The sequence below is a fragment of the Bubalus bubalis genome, chromosome 9, assembly GCF_019923935.1.
Source record: "Bubalus bubalis isolate 160015118507 breed Murrah chromosome 9, NDDB_SH_1, whole genome shotgun sequence".
NCBI lineage: Eukaryota > Metazoa > Chordata > Mammalia > Artiodactyla > Bovidae > Bubalus > Bubalus bubalis.
Window position 1 is genome coordinate 60,264,549 of NC_059165.1, and position 15,907 is coordinate 60,280,455.

Sequence of the window (15,907 nt, forward strand, 5' to 3'; positions counted from 1 at the left end):
GAATCCCTCAGCTCCAAGCATTCTATGATTCTAGACTCCTGTGACTTAAGATTCCAGGCCATTGAGATTGGACACCACCAGAAGAAAGAGGGGCCAAGTCCACTCCTACCTGCTGCTGGGGGCCCAGCTAAGCAATTTTCTATTGAGCTTTGGGGGAGGTGGGTCAGGCAGGAAAGGAGCTGGGCTCTCCCATCGGGGTCACCAGGAACTGGACATGAGGCTGTGGGGCAGGGCAGGGGGTTATGGGGATCAAGCTGGTCTAGTCCTGGAGGACAGGCCACCACTTTGTGGCAAACACAGCCAAGGACGCTGCAGCCGTCAGGAGGCCCAGACCTCGCCAGAGTGCAAGCAGGTAGGTGGGGCTTTGTCAGCTTGTGCCCCCACCCTGGAGCTCAGAGGGAAGAGGGGTGTCAGGTCAGGGCTGGTCTCCCTGCTTCTCAGGTTCCAAGCCAAGCTCCACGCTTCATCTTCCAGTCTTCACCACCCACTGCTTCCTCCTTCCCACCACAGTCCCTCACCTCTCAGGCTCCCAGGCCAGCCCCAGCCCAGGCCAGCTGGCAGCCAGCCAGTAGGGGCAAGGTTCCCAAGCCCATTTGATAGATGGAAAAACTGAGGTGGCAGGGGAGAAGATGACATGACCTGCCCCAAGGGCTCAGCCTTGGCAGCCTATTGGTCTCTGGATGCATCTCTCAGTCCCGCCCCTCAACCTTGCTTCCTAGAATCCTCTGCAGGGCCAGTGGGTCTCCCCTGAACAGTCTCCTCACCAACATAAGTACATCTCCCCCATCCTGGTGTCCCTTGAGAGCACTCAATTCCACAGCCAATCACCTGCTCATTCATTAATTCATTCTTTCATTCACCCAACTAGCCAATCAGCCCATCTTCCCGTAAATGCCAGGTCCCTTGCCAGGGGTCTGGGGGACTCAAGAAGCAAAGAGAGCAAGGCCTGTACCCTGCAGGCATTGATGGAGTGCCTGCTGTGTGCTAGGCAGTATGGACTGCCATGCACAGCCCAACCCTGCCTGTCCTTGTGGTGTTCATAGCCCATCAAGGGCTCTGCCAGGACCCAATCCCACTTGCAGGAGTGGCAAGTCCCAAACGCTCCAGCCTCAGTTTCCTCATCTGTATATGGGGAAGCTAATGGCACCCACATCACTGGCCTACTGTGAGGAACGAACAAAGTGAAGGCTAGAAAGCTGTCCACATAGTACCTGCCCTCAGTCAGGGGCTGGGACGGTTTAGCCATTGTCATCACCGTTGTTAAGACCTACTATGATTATTATAGTAATAACTGGGAGACAGCAAGTGATTAGAGCAGCTAAAGCTCTTCAAACACTTAGCTGGTGCCAGACACTGAGGGGACAGGAAGGAATCACTGCCACATCCCATTGCAAGGCTGGCAAGGAGCAAGCCCAGTAACCTCCCATTAGCATCTGATGATCAAGGGACTCAATGGTTAGAAGCATGGCCCCGCCTCCACGGAAGGTCTACTCCAACATGTGTTCATGGGTGCCGCACATGTATATGCAAGCTTTTAACCATGCACATGAATACATGTCTACACAGGAAAGCTGGGAGGGCCAGCAGGTGAGGTGGGAAGCGAGACGGCAGTGAAGGGAACACAACTGCTGACGCTGGCTCAGGCCTCCCACCCTAGCCCACTCCACCCTGGCCAGTGATCACAGCAGAGCTGAGGGGACTGTGGCAAGAGCAAGGACCAGGCCAGTGAGGAGAGGCCCGAAAAGATGCTTTGCATAGTTCTGGCCACCAGATTACAGGCCTAGGCTAGGCCCCTAGGTGGGGGTATGGGGGCTGCCAGGTGCCTGCAGTCCCACATGGGTCAGGCCACTGTGCCTGCACTTTATGCCTGTCCCGGCATGGCTCATGAGCGTTCCTGCTGGCACACCGGGCAAGTCCGAGGAGGTCAGGGGAGGTCACGGTGAAGGGAGGGAACAGTGGGCCCAAGGGCCATGTGGGGTCTGCTGGACAGGGGAGGGTGGGCACAGGTCTCCCCCGGGGCCACCGGGCAGGCCTGGCTCTGCCCTGCTGGGGCCAGCAGCTGGAGGGAAGTAAATATAGCGCGGGGCGTCCCGGCCACATTCCTGGGAGGCCAGTGCGGCCCGCCTGCCCGCTGCTCTAGGCAGAGTGCAGCAGCCAGGGCCCAGAACTGCCCCTGCCCTCTTCCCAAACAAACAGAAAAATAAATAAAACCAGCTCTCACGGCCAGCACAGCTTGGGGGATGGGGGCAGGAAGGGGTGGACAGGGTTGGGGGGGGCAGCCAGGCATACCAGTTGCCGCTGTTTCTGTCCTGCTGGGGAGAAGGAGGCCAACAAAAAGAGAAAAATGGAGGAAAAGGGCAGAGGGACAGTCAGAGATGTGAGAGAGGGGGAGAGGACACGCAGGAGAGACCGAGTTGTGACAGACAGAGGTGTGTGTGGGGGGCAGGTTAAGAGTGATACGGATGGTATCAGGGCTGGGGAGGAGGCACAGGCAGCCCTGAGGTCAGTAATTCAGCAATTCAGTGACAGGGATAAGGGGAGGGGGGGGTCGAGGAGACAAAGGGGGCCTGTGGGCTGGGGCAGGGGGCTGGCTCCAAAGGCCATGAAATATTAAAGACCTTAGGCCAATGAGTGACAGAGGTCATAGAAATAAGGAGACTAGCCAGGGAGATACAGGAACCCTGGAGCAGACCACCCCCCCCCCCCGACCCAGTCCCCCTCCACTACCTCCTGAGCCCAGCCAGCCTCCCCCAGCTCTCCTCCTGCCATGGCTGCTTTCTGTCTTTCCATCCAGACGGAGGATGGACTGAGGGTGGGAGGGGCCCGGGGGATTAGTGAGAGCAGGGGACCTTTGCAGTTCTCTCTTCCCTCCGGCTGATCTGTGCACAGCCGGCCCTCCAGAGCTGCCAGCCACCCTAGTCAGAAGGCCAGGAGGCCTGTCAGCACAGCCACTGCCACAGGCACCTCCTGGAGAAGGAGGGGGTAGACATCCAGCTTCCCCTTCATAGAAAAAAACAAAAAACAAAAAAAACAGCCGCGCCACCACTTTCCACAGAGACCAGCGGGAGAGAAGGCCATGCCTCACAGCTCAGCTGAGCCAGCCAGTCAACAGGCGGGCGAGCAAGCCAGCAGGTCATCCCCCAGCCCTCCCACCACTGCCCCCTCCCCAGGCCCCACCATCAACTTCATGACCTTGGCTAGTCCCCCTGTCCCCGAGCCTGTGTCTTCACCAGCCCCACCTCACCACAGGCTTGGTGTGAGGAAAAGAAATAAGAGTACAAGTAACACCTTGAAAACCCGCAGAGGGGCTAGAGCCAAGGATGCAGGTAATCCTATGAGGTCAGGCCCATCGTGGGTCCCATCTCACAGATGGGGAAGAGAAACCCAGACAGCCAGAGTGACGTACCCAAGGTCACACACCTGGCAACTAGCAGAATAAAGACAGAAACGCTAACCATGAGCCATGTGGGGGACAGGAAGTCCTCATCACCATAAAAGCCAACTTTGACTGAATGCTGACTGTGGGCTAGCCATTGATGGTGGGCACTGCACAGCCATCCCTGTGTCCGTGTGAAAGTAGCCTTGTGAGGCAGGCACTCTTATACTCCCATTTCAGGGATAAGGAAACTGAGGATCACAGAACATATATGGACCAAAGGTCATACATATATCCAGCTTGGCAGTGACATGGCCAGGATTTGGAGCCAGGTCTGACTCCTGAGCCAGTGGTCAAATATACCTGTCTGGGTGAGGTAGAGGCTGGGAGTTAGAAGGGGCCAGTAGCGGGGGAGCTCAGTGATCCTACTGGTGCCTGGAACAGCCACCAGGAAAAGGTCAAAAACAAAGTCACAACTGCTAGACCAAGGGGTGGTCGGCAACTCCTCTGGGAATAAGGAGATGGGCAGAGCCTGTGGGGACACTGTTTAGGGGCTTGGCCAGAGTGATCCTGGTCTACTCAGAGCCCAGGCACCAGATAGCACAAGCCACTGCCCCTAGCATAGGGCTACTGAGGCCGGTCTATAAACGGTCAGCAAAGCCCCCAGGGCTGCAACCAGCACCCGAGGGCCGGTGTGCCAGGAACTAATCACACTCCACCTCCAGAGCCCCCAGTGCAGGCGGAAGAGGGGGCAAGATCCCCTCCCTCCCTCCCAGGCCCTGTGAGCCCAGAGGGAGGCCAGCATCAGAGGCAGGAAATGAAGAAGAATTTGCGATCTAATTGAGCTGGCGGGGGATTAGGCGGCAGAATGCAATTACAGGGGCTGGAGCAGGGCCAGGGGCACTGACACCCTGAGATGTGGCCTGGCCCAGGTGACTGGGCTGAGCCAGTCTCTGGCCAGAGACACCCTATGGGGAGTGGGGTGGGGAGAGGGAGACAGGTAGGCAAAGACTGGGGCCAGAGCACTCTTCAGCACACACAGGATTGCAGGGTTCCAGCTCCATGAAATACCCAAATCAAGTTTTCCTGAGAATTCTTCCCCAGGGAACAGCCCTATGCACTCTCTCACGGGGAGCAGGCAGAGAGAACACACGTTCTCACAGGCTCCACTCATGCATATACACACACATGTGTTCATGCTCCCAGGAAAGACCCACAGATCCATGTCCACTTGCATGGGGACAGGCTCCCAACCTGCAGACACACAGCAATGGCCCTTTGTTGCCAGTGGCTCCACCAAAGAGGGGAAGAACACAAAACAAAACAAAAAAATACACCCATGACCTTAAAATCCTTTTATTCCCGTAATCACAGGCTGCCATTGCCGTGGATACGCGCTGTCACCCCGGCCCCAGCCTGTCTCCCTCCATGGCTTCCAAACTCCCAGCAGGCAGGCAGACAGGGAGGCTGCCCAGTTACTGCTGGGGAGGGCAGGGGAGGAGAAGGACTGGGTGGGAGAGGTTCAACACCACACACGTTCACAGACTCAGGGCCTCAACTAGGGAGGGAGAGACTCAGAAAAACAGATGGGCAGAAATACAGAAAGAGCAAGGAACACAGACACCAGCTACCAAAGACATAGACCACTGTTAGCATAGCTCAGATATGCCCACTCCCAGAATTACACACTCTTTCCCAATTCAGTACCACTCAAGGAGTGATACAGTCCCAAATTTACAAGCGTATACAAAACACACAGATAAACACAAATCCTGAACACACCCTCTCCAAAATTCTAGGCCCACACAACTCAGAATATACACGTTCCTAGATTTACAGAGACAGACCCAACTTTCAGATATAGATTCTCAGCCTCACAACACACAGGTATATATATATGCAATGCAGACACAACTCTTAGATCCATAAACACATGTCCTGATTCAAACATACACAGGCTCAGACTCCCAACACCCCAAGATAAACAGACACACATTCAACACACAGAGTCACAGATATATCCATCTTGAGTCATTAGCACACACACTGCCCAGATTCCCACATCCCATACCAACAGACTAGACCTACACAGCCTCACTGAGCAGCTGACACTGCCTTTGGCTTTAGGGGGTAGGTAGAATGTTTGGAGGTTCCTGGGTCCTTGAGGGGGCAGTCCTTTCTCATTGCCTGCAGCCTGGGAGGTGGGCTCAAAGTTGGGGGGAATAAGGGGGGAAGTAAGAGAAAGAAAAAAAAAAAAAAAACTTGAGTGGGATATTCTTGTTGAGCAGTAGCGCGTGAGTAACTGGGGAGGCTTTTTGTGGTCTGGTGAGTTTCAGCTATGAGTGAGAGTTTAACTATTAATACACTTAATCAAGGGCACTTCACACACACACACACACATACACACGCACACCCTACAACCATACACAGAGGCTAGGATGGGACCAGGTGGGGGGGGGGGCGGTAAGACAGAGAGAGCCTCAGATAAAAAAGGGGAAAGCTCCATTCAGGGGCCCAGGGGGCAGGTAAACAGGGCGGAGTTTCTGCCCTGGGCCTACGTCCAAGGGGGTGGGAGGTAAAGTCAATGATTCATTTCTGCAAGCCTAGAGCATGGGGCTTGACACATAGTAGGTGCTCAATAAATATACAGTGGGCCAATGAATGAAGAACTGAACCACATATAAAGGGTGGCAATAATAACAACAGTAATGATAAGTGAGCCCCACCCCATCCTTGGCCAATTGAGACATGCTTCAGAACACCAAGCTGGGGAACTGGCTTTGACTTCATGGTCACCCCAGAAGACAGGGGATCTAAGCAAGTAGGCCAGAGTCTGGCTCATCAGCATCCCAGCATCCCTCCACCCTATCCTTTACCCTGGAAAGTCAGCTGACCCCGGCCCAGCCTACACCCCTCCCTCCCAGAGAGACCCCACCAATCTCCATTCTACTGTCCCATGAATAAGTAGGTGAGGTCCTAAAGAAAGCAGGGTATTTAATTCCCATAGACTTGTTTCTTTATCCAGATGGAACCTGCACCCCACCCCCAACCCTATGAGCCTCAGCTTCTCATTTGCCAAATGGGTAGAAGCTGAAAAGAGGCAGCAAGAGTTGGGGGTCACAGTAGGAACCCATGGAACACAGGCTTAATCTGGCCTGGGCCCTGGATGCAGAATCCTTCCCTTCCCCCACCCAGCCCAGCCCTGCCGGGTGGACATTCCAGGCCTCACGTGATAAAGACGAGGCCGCTGGCCCACGGGTAAGTCAACAGGCTCTGTCGGGGGAGAGATAGGAGGCCCCGGCCAGGGTCACCTGCTGAGCCGGGAAAACAGCCGGGCCCAAATACACACATAAATAAGGCGCCAATGGACAGCCAGTCAGTCAAGGATCTGTCTTCTGCAAAGGAACCTCTGCCCTCCACCTTGGAAAGGGAGGTGGCATGGGAAAGGGAGGCTCAAGGCTAGCTCTTGCTTCCCTGGGAGAGCCCCAGGTTCCTGCCAAGATTGGAGGTGGGGGGGTGGGAGGGGTGGGCTTCTACCAAGGGCCCCAGGCCTAACTGAGAACTCACGAGGCCAACCTCCCTCAGCTGTTCCCACCCCTTCCCAGGGCAAAAATCACCCCCTCTCCCTCCTCCCCAAGGAGAGAGGACAATTTCCGTTCTGGGAAGGGGGTGACAGCTGCAGAGCGGGCCACTATCCGCCCCCCCACCCCCACCCCCCCGTCCGACCCCACCAGCTCTTGCTTGAGTCTCATCCAGGGAAACTGCTAAATCAACACTACGCAGTAGTGGGTAGCGCTGGCCTCAGTCTCCCCGCATCGCTCTCAAAAAGGCGTTTGGGAGGCGGCTTCGGGTCTCAGTCCCTGGTTTCCTAAGGCGGTAGGCACCTAGGGTACGGGATGGGCGGGGGGGTCTTTCGGGAGGGGGATTAGGGCAAGCTTCGGCCAGCACGCCACCTAAAACCGTCTATTTGAAATGCTCTCACTTGCATGAAGAGCCTTCCCCCGGCCCCCGCCTCCCGCCCCCGCGGGCCGGGGCAGCTGAGGTGGCGCCGGGCGTTCAAATAGCGCTCCAAACAAGTCCGCAGCGACCGCGCACGCAGCCCCCGCCAGGCGGCCCCAGCGGAAAACTTGAAAGGGACTCTGTTTGCCGGCCGCCCTGGGGCGGCTCCGGCGGGGGCGAGGGCCGAACGAACGCACACGCCCCCTCCCCAGCGCTTCCTGCGCAAACGCGTAGAGGCGGGGGTGTGTGGGGGGCAGCCGGCCCACCACAAAACCTCGGGTTCGGAACAGCGGCCGCGGCGCAGGGAAAGGCGGAGGTCAAGAGGCTGGTTCGCCAGAACCCCCCGCCCCCCGCTTCAGCCCCTTCTATCCGAAGACGCGACTCTCAGACCACCCAGGATCCAAGGGGCAAAGTAGGGCGCGGCTGCCAACCCTTCAGACTGCCATCGCAGGAGACAACAGGGAGCAGGTCTTCCCGGAAGAGTCCCTACAGAACCCCCAAATCTGCTGGTTCCTCCTTGCAGCCCGTGGCACCAGCCCAACTCCGCGCACCCCTTCCGATTCCTGAGGGGGGGCCACCAAAAAGCGATTTTGCTCCCTCATTGGGCGCTTCAGCTCTTCTGACAGGACCCGGGAGGCGGCCCCCCGTTTAAAAACCGGGGTCACTCACTTTCTGTGGATCCTACAAATAAACAAAGCCAGGCGCTCCCCGCGCTCCCCGCCGGAAAGCAGCCCATTACGGGCGAGGACAACTTCCCCCAGCAAGAAAATTAACACATTCTTCTCGCGGCGGTTCGGCCCCTCGCTCTGGGGAAGCAAAGAGGGAGGGGGGCTCGGGGCCAAACTTCATGGGTAAATTTGGGGCCAGAGCAGAGAAGCAGGCGGCTGGGACACCCACCTCCCACAGCTCCGCAGCTAGAAGAACACCCCCATTTTCCCTCCCTGGCTTTGCATGCTGCTTGGCCACGCGGGGCTCGGGAGACAGGCTGAAAGACTCCCTAAGGCTAGGGAGGAAGGGAGAGAGAGGCCGCGGGGAGCAGCGGTGGTCAGGGGTGATACTTTGACGAAAAAAAAAAAAAAAAGGTCAAACTTGATCTGCCCGCCAGACACCCCGCGGGCAGCGGGGGCGAGGAGCCTGAGGGGAAATGTAGAAGTGGCCACCGCCCCCTCCAAAAGGAGGGGGAGACTCAGCCGCGCGTCGTCTAGGGCATTAAGAGCAGTGAGTGATGCCCCCAAAAGACAGGACTACGAATGGGGTCTGTTGGGGGAGTGCGCGCCGGAGATCTCCAATCAGCCGCCCCCGCAGACGGAGCGCGAGCCCAGCGCCGAGAGGTAAAGACACGGGCTCCCGCGGCCCCTGTGCCCTCAAGCTCGAGTACTTGGGGAGGGGACAGTACCCCTCAGGGAGAGCCCCGGCCCCAATCCAAGGCGCCCAAGGCGCCCAAGCCGTCGTCCCCGACCCTAAAACCCCTCTTTTTGTCTGAACTCAGTGATCTGCGACCGAGCTGACTGCGGCTTGGGGAGGCTTGAGTATAGAAGAGGCCACTGAGCGATCACTGGAGCTAGGGCTCCTAGCCCCCGGGGCTCCGAGGCTCAGATTACGGGAGCCCCCCGCCACACCCAAACACGGACCCCTCTTTTCCCGTCCCTGGCTCTCCGCACCTGAACTTCGGGGGAGCCCGCGCCGCCAAACTTTCCGCAGACTTGCAGCGAACTCCGGCCCCGGCCGCGCACCGGGCCCCGGGGGAGGAGAGGGAGGTAGGCGGGGAAGGGGAGGGGGCCGGCCTCTGGGGGGGTCGGGGGAGGGCCGTGGCCCGACACCTACCGGCTCTCAGAGTCGTCCAAGCCGCCACTGCCGCCGCCGCCGCGAGGTCGAGGGGGAGGGGCGGGGCGGGGAGCTGCGCTCCGCTCTGGGCACCGCCGCCGCGGTGCGCTCCGCTCCAGCCGCGCCGCCCGCCGTGCCCGGGTCCGGAGCCGGAGTCACGCCGCCGCGGCTGGCCGGAGGCGGGGAGGGGGGGGAGCCTGCAGCACCTGCCCCTCCTCCCCCTCCCCGCGGCCCAAATTAAAAAACAACAAAAAGCAACTAATCACCCCCGAGCGTAGCGCGGAGCGGCTGGCTGAGGGCGCAGCGTGAGGCGCCCGGACTCAGCAGGCGGCGCGCATGGCTAGGCAGGGCTGGGACGCGGGGCCCGGATTCGGGGAACAAGGTTCGGCTGCTCTTCTCTCTCGGCTCGGGCGCCTGCTCTCGCCGCCGCCTCTGCTGCCGCCTCTACATCCCCGCTCAGGCTCCGCCGCCGCGCGCCCGCCCGGGCAGGAGCTCTGAACGCTGCCCGGGGGCTGCCGGCAAAACCCGGACCGGACTGCACGCTCCCTCCTCCTTCCCCCCCCCCACCCCCCCGCCACCTCGGCTCCCCTCCCTCCTCCCTCCGCCTGCCTCCCGACGCAGCTCTGGCCACTTGGACGCCGCAGGCTCTGAGGCCGGAGCCGCAGCCACTGCGCCTCTAGCTCCCCGCGCTCTGACGAGGTCGGCCAAGGCTCAGCTCTCCAGCGCGCCCGGTCTTCACCTCTTTCCCCGCAACTTTACAAAAAAATAAGAGGACCTCACCCGTTCTGTAAGGAGTGCATGGGCTTGAAGACGCACCTTACGGGGAAATCCGCCATCCCTCTGCCCCTTCTCGCCAGCCGGCCGCGAAGCTTCAAGGACCAGTAGGGAGGGTTTGGCCGCGCCCCTCAGCTCAGGTGCGCGTGGGGCCGGGTACTCCTAGGCGAGCACTCTTGGAACTAGACGCATGTTCAAAGATTTCACTCTTCCCAGAGCGCTTTCCCATACTCAGTGGGCTCTAGTTCCCAGGGAGAAAGGGGGCAGACGTCCCTGTTCCCATTACACAGATGAGGAAACTGATTCGTGAAAGGACATTTTGTTTGCTACGCCGCCCCCAACCAGAACACTTGAGTCCTGAAGCTAAAGAGACCACACAGTGGTGTTCTGAGACGGTGGCCTGTGAACTCTGAGCCTGAAACAGTGCCTAGCACAGCGCCATGCTCAACAGACACTGGCTGAAAGAATAAAAACCCAGTGGATTCAGATTTGGACCCGCACATCCTCATCGTCATTCACCGGCCCCTCCATCTGCCCAGCTTGGGCTAATCCTAAAGCTGCATATGTCGACCTCTCGCCACTAAAGAGACCCATAGCGCAAGCCCCGGGTCTTTCCCCAAGTGGAAAGTTTCTTCAGTTCTGTGGAATTCGTGGGGGTGGCTTTGTGCTTCCTGAGCCAGAAAAAACACAGCCCCCAGAGGAGAGACCCTAGCAGGAAAGGGGCAGGGCGGTTGGGGAAGTCTACCTAGGGTTAAATGTTACAGCCTGGGGCCTAGATAAGTGGGAGTTAACTGTTGCAGCCAGGGTGCCTCCAGTCACAGGAGCAGTCTTAGTGGAAGAAGTGGAAGCAGTTCCCACCTCACTGTCTCTTCTCCTTGGTGTTGCTTGCCTGGGTGTTGCAGCACCTGCGGCCTGGGTCTCACAGGAGCAGCCTGTGGATGCCCACCGTCCAAGCTTTCTAAATTTGGCTTTGGGACTTTGACCCAGCCAGGGGATAGGGGTGTGAGGGAGGTGTCAGAGGGCAGAGTTCATCTGGAATGTGTTGCCTGTCTACCTGCCCTGACCTCCAAGGCCACAGGGAGTGACACTCTCATGGACACCCCCTCCCTTCCTCAAATGCTGAGAAATGTTCTCTCAACTGTGTGTCAAGGAATGGCTCCTAAGTGGGGGGGAGGCTTTAGCCTCTCCTCTCCAGCAATGTTCCTCAAAGCCACCCGAAACATACCACATGAGGAAAGCAAGGTACTTGATCTGAGAACATAGTTTTAAGACAAATGAACACCTCTAGATTATCACCCCTAAACTGCTTAAAGACAGACATTCTGGCTGACCCTGAGTGTCAGGTACTGTGTTGGACACTCACTTGACTATATGAGGAAAAAGGAGGCAGCATCCCATGCCAAGATGACCAAAGATCTCCAAACACTTAGCCCACCACGATCTACCTTTTCTGAGGAAGCTCAGGCCCAGACTGTGAGGAGGGACTTGTTCCCCAGGAGTCAGCAGCAGGCCTCAGAGGATTAGGACCCAAGAAATGGAACTCCGTCCTCAGGGAACTACAGCCTAGCAGGGGAGAATGTGGAATCAGGCCCTGCACACCTGAAAAAAGCTTCATGCTGAAATTAATGGGGTGTGGGGGACAGTACCTCCACCTTAGGGAATTACTACTAAATATCCACTTTTTCCTCAAGGACGTCTGCCCACCCTCCCCAACTTGGCAAAGGCCAAGGGCTGCAGGCTGCAATGGAGATGAGTCAAGTGATCCCAATGTTGACTTTCTCAGGGATTGGGTGTTTGCATATGTCTGGCCCAGTTTAGAGTCAATCTTGGAGTCTTCCCCTTCTCCTGGAAATTAAGTAGAGGGAGACTCAGATCCTCACCTCTCCACCCCAGATAGGAACCAGAGAGGAGACTGGCAGAACTGTCCACATGGAAAATGCAACATGAACAGGAAATGCCATGTGCAAACCATCTGCATAGAACTCTAACCATAACGAGTGAGACAAGAGGGAGACACCCAGGAAGGATTGAGCAGGACGTCTCTGGCCTTGGGGGTGACTATCCCCACTCTATGCCCCTTCCACAAGAAGTAAAGGGATCCTGGTTCACTATTCCTCCCAAAAAGCATTTGAATTTCACATTGCTATTCAATCAGTCAATCTAAGGATTTAGGAAGCAATTTCCATAAGTCTCCAGTACCTGTTGGGGAGAGAAGAGCCATGCAGCCACCTGCCCTGTCTTCTGGGTAGGATCCTGCTCTCCTGGTTCTGGTTAGAATATCCATAGCTGGCATTTACAAAGCCTTCACCCTGAACAGGGCATTAAATTAAACAGTTAAGGCACCTTATCTCATTTAATCCTTACATCATCCCCAGTAGTGGTAGCGTTCCCAATTTTCAGATGAGGAAACTGACATGAGACAGGCACCAAAGTTGTTTTCCTAACCCCTGAGATTTGTTGGCCTAGTGAAGCTTCTCTGTCTGGGATTCACCTTGGTCATCATCCTATAGTGACTCCTCAGAGCCCATCGGGCTCAGCTCAAGCTCCTGCCCCAGCTTGGTCTGGCTTCCCTAACTGGTCCTGTTCTTCCCTGCAGTTCCTAAGCCCTGCTGACCAACACCATTCAACACTGGTGGTTCTTTCAGATACCCCAAAACTTCCCTTCAAGTTTGCATGTCTTTGTACAAATTGTTCCCTCTGCCCAGAAGGGTCTTAATCAAGCTCACCTCCTGAAGTCCTCATTGAAGACCAAGGGCATGTTATCACTCCACTGGGAATCTTCTCTGACTTCTATTCCCTGCCTCAGTTTGGCTTCTCTCTACAGAGCCAGCACTAGCCTTTGTGCAAATCAGAAAAAGCTACCACTTTTTGGCAGGTATAGGTACCCCCATTTGGCAGCAGGTCATGAACTGTCTTCCAGTCTTCCTTGCTCCCTTTGCCAGCTGGCTTTTTTGTAGTGCATGTACTGAGCAATTGTAGTCTGTGGCCTGGCTTTGGGGCCCCACATCTGTCCCCTCCTATGGCCACAGTGACCACACTGCACAGAAATAGCTTTTATTTGCTCATTTGTCTCCTGTCCCCTCACTACTACCATCCACAAACATTTGTTGAGAGTAAGGGAGAGTCCCCTTCCTGCTTTGAGCCTGAAGCCTGGCACTAAGTAGGTACCAGTAACAAGGACTGTAGCCAACATTTTTCTGAGCACTTACTATGTGTCTTGCACCATACTAACTGCTTTCAGTGAATATGCTTAATCCTAGGACTCATACAGCTGTTTAATGTTACAGAGTAGCAAAACCAGGATTTAAACCCCTGCCTTGTAGGAGGGATCTACCTTTTCCATTAAGTGAAGTGGCTCAGGTGTGTCCGACTCTTTGCAACCCCATGGACTAGCCTACCACGCTTCTCCATCCATGGGATTTTCCAGGCAAGACTACTGGAGTGGGTTGCCATTTCCTTCTCCAGGGGATCTTCCTGACCCAGGGGTTGAACCCGGGTCTCCCGCATTGTAGGCAGACACTTTACCGTCTGAGCCACCAGTCACCGATTAAACATCCAATGGCTTGGAATGGCTGCGTGGAGAGGAGTGTAGGAGTTAGGGTTTCCAATTTAGATGGCCAGTGCAGAGCCTGGCATACCCTTCTACTGAGGCTCCAGTTCCCTCATCTGTTATCACAGAAAATGAGGGCCAGGGCATTTGGAGTCTTGCTTCAGGGCAGGGTGCAGGATAGTGTTCAGTGGGGTCAGGCTGGTGGTTACACCTCACCCAGAGAAGGGCTGGGGGTGCAAACATGGGCAGGGGAAGAGAGATGCCTGACTGCCTAGGCATAGGCCCAGGCCTCTGGGGTCTCAGGACTCACATACTGACCATTGGCCCTTAGGTACCACTGCTGTCCCCATGACCTCTGAAGGGACAAAAGAAGTGTGAAACTAGAAGGAAATTTCAGAAAAGCTAGGTCTGTTTCTTAGGAGGTCAGGGTCCAGTCCATCCCTAAGAAGTCAGTTTGGTGGCCCAGCCCGGCCCTGAGCTGTGCAAACAGAGTGGAAAAGATCAGCAGAAGGGTTACTTCTTCAGTCCCAGAACAAAATGACTCTGGGGTGAGGCTGGGAGGGAGCAGAGACCAGGCCAATACATGCACCTCACACACTTTGTAGTTCTGCTTGCCCAAGCACAGCTACACGTGTGCCACACACAACCAGAAGTAGCCCGATACTCTGCCAGACCCAGGGAAATAGGGAACTCAGCCAAATGTGACGAGGGGTGAGGGGCAGGGACAGTTGGGGGTGTCATGCCTGTGACAGTAACTCTCGACTTCTCTAGGCACAATCATGGTTCAGCTGTCTCTCCTGTGCGAAGTGGGAAGGGACTGGGTGCACTCAGAGGCCAAAGCTGTGTGGCTCCATGGCCCTCAGAATCATGGGGAGGGAGGGGTCCTGAAGTAACAGAATGGGGCCTTGGGGGACGGGAGGACACAGCATCTCAAATCTGGAGACTGTAGACCAGAACAAAGGGTGAGGGTGTGTGTGCCCTGGGCATCCAGAAGCCAGCCTGGCCAGAAAGTGCTCTACCCAAGATCTACTGGCTCTGGTGGGTGATAGGGAGAAAACTGGAGGTGGAAGAGGTGGGGCTCAGCCTCCCCTCACAGATCTAGCCCCAGAAGGCAGAGCATTGAGACTTTAAAACAGGACCCAGCCTCTTTCCCCAGACCAGACCTCACCTACCAAGCCCTACTTTGTTTTTCCAGAGAATGGGGTGCTCAGGCAATTGCCTGGGGGTAAGCCCCGGATGAACTGCTCTTTGAACTGGCGGGACTGGTTCTGTGTCTAGTTGCCTGGGCTGTCACGGGGTTGCTTGCTTGTCTTGCCTGGCCTGTGAGAAGGGAGGCCTCAGGAAGGGGCCCCTCGTAAATCGTTAACTCCCAGAGCAGCCTGTGCTGCCGTGTCCCCCAGCCCCACCCCCAGTTGTGACTCAGAAAGCCCACTGGAGGCCAGAGTAGGAGGTTAGAGGTCAGAGCCAGAGGTCCCAGCACCTGGACAAATCCTTCCCCTGATTGGAGGGAGGTGGGGGGCGGGGAGTATATGGGGACAGTGTCTATGGCAAAGGCCCTTCTAACTTCAGAGCTTCTCACCCTAGTTTGCCCTCCAGCCTTCCCACTGTAGCCCTGACCTTTGTCTCTCAGGAGAGGCAGAAACTCTTGGTGGGCCTCATGGGGCAGCCCCTGGGCAAGTCCCAACCCCACCAGACCCTTAATCTCAGGGAGATAACTATGCCAGTCCCACCACTTCACCCCAAGGGGTGTCACTAGGACTAGATAATGAGTGGTTGGGGAAAAGAATTAGATACTGTTCAGAACTGGGATAGGACCCTCGGCATTGTTCCAACCCTGCTCCCTGGTGCTGGGGTTCCCTCAAGAGAAATAAAGGCTGCCTTTCTGAAGATATTATGCTAAACTCTTTATCTCCTTGGTAATTTATTTAGTCATCACATTCTCATTTTGCAAATAGGGAAACTGAGGCTCCTAGAGATGTGACTTACCAGGCTGTGACAGTTGTTCAGGAACGGGGCCAGGATTTGAACCTGCTGTGGACTCTCAAGCTGAACCCTTAAAGGGTTCTCTGTCTCCTTTTTAAATTCTTAAACTACTAGTGAGGAGACATTCTAAAGGCAGTATGGGCTAGATAGTTCCCCCAGTGTAATGCTGTGTGTAGGGGGGGCTGGTAGGGGAGTATATATGGGTAGGAGACTGGCAATGCGCCCAACCTCTCTATAAGCCCCTCGGCCAGGGCAGCTCCCCATCAGGTCACAAAGCCCCAGGTGCTATCACAGAAGAGGCTTGACTGCTGCTTCCAGGACCCTTCAGGAAGAATTCTCCTGACCCAGACAGGCTAACAAGAGAGGATTGATGGTGCTACCACCCTTTTCACTAGGGAAAC

The 15,907-nt window shown here is 56.3% G+C and overlaps 1 protein-coding gene across 4 annotated transcripts in view; it reads right to left on the reverse strand.

Moving 5' to 3' along the window:
* The window catches only part of CXXC5 (CXXC finger protein 5), a 37,928-nt gene extending 24,593 nt beyond the window's left edge, over positions 1-13,335 (reverse strand). The window contains exons 1-2 of one of the 4 annotated variants that reach the window (XM_044947601.2): positions 12,700-13,335; positions 12,173-12,282 (exon numbers count right to left, since the gene is read on the reverse strand). The gene's annotated coding sequence lies outside the window, so the exon portion shown is untranslated. The other 3 variants (XM_025292602.3, XM_025292600.3, XM_006070796.4) reach the window with 3 other exon arrangements.
* Positions 13,336-15,907: the final 2,572 nt, after the last annotated feature.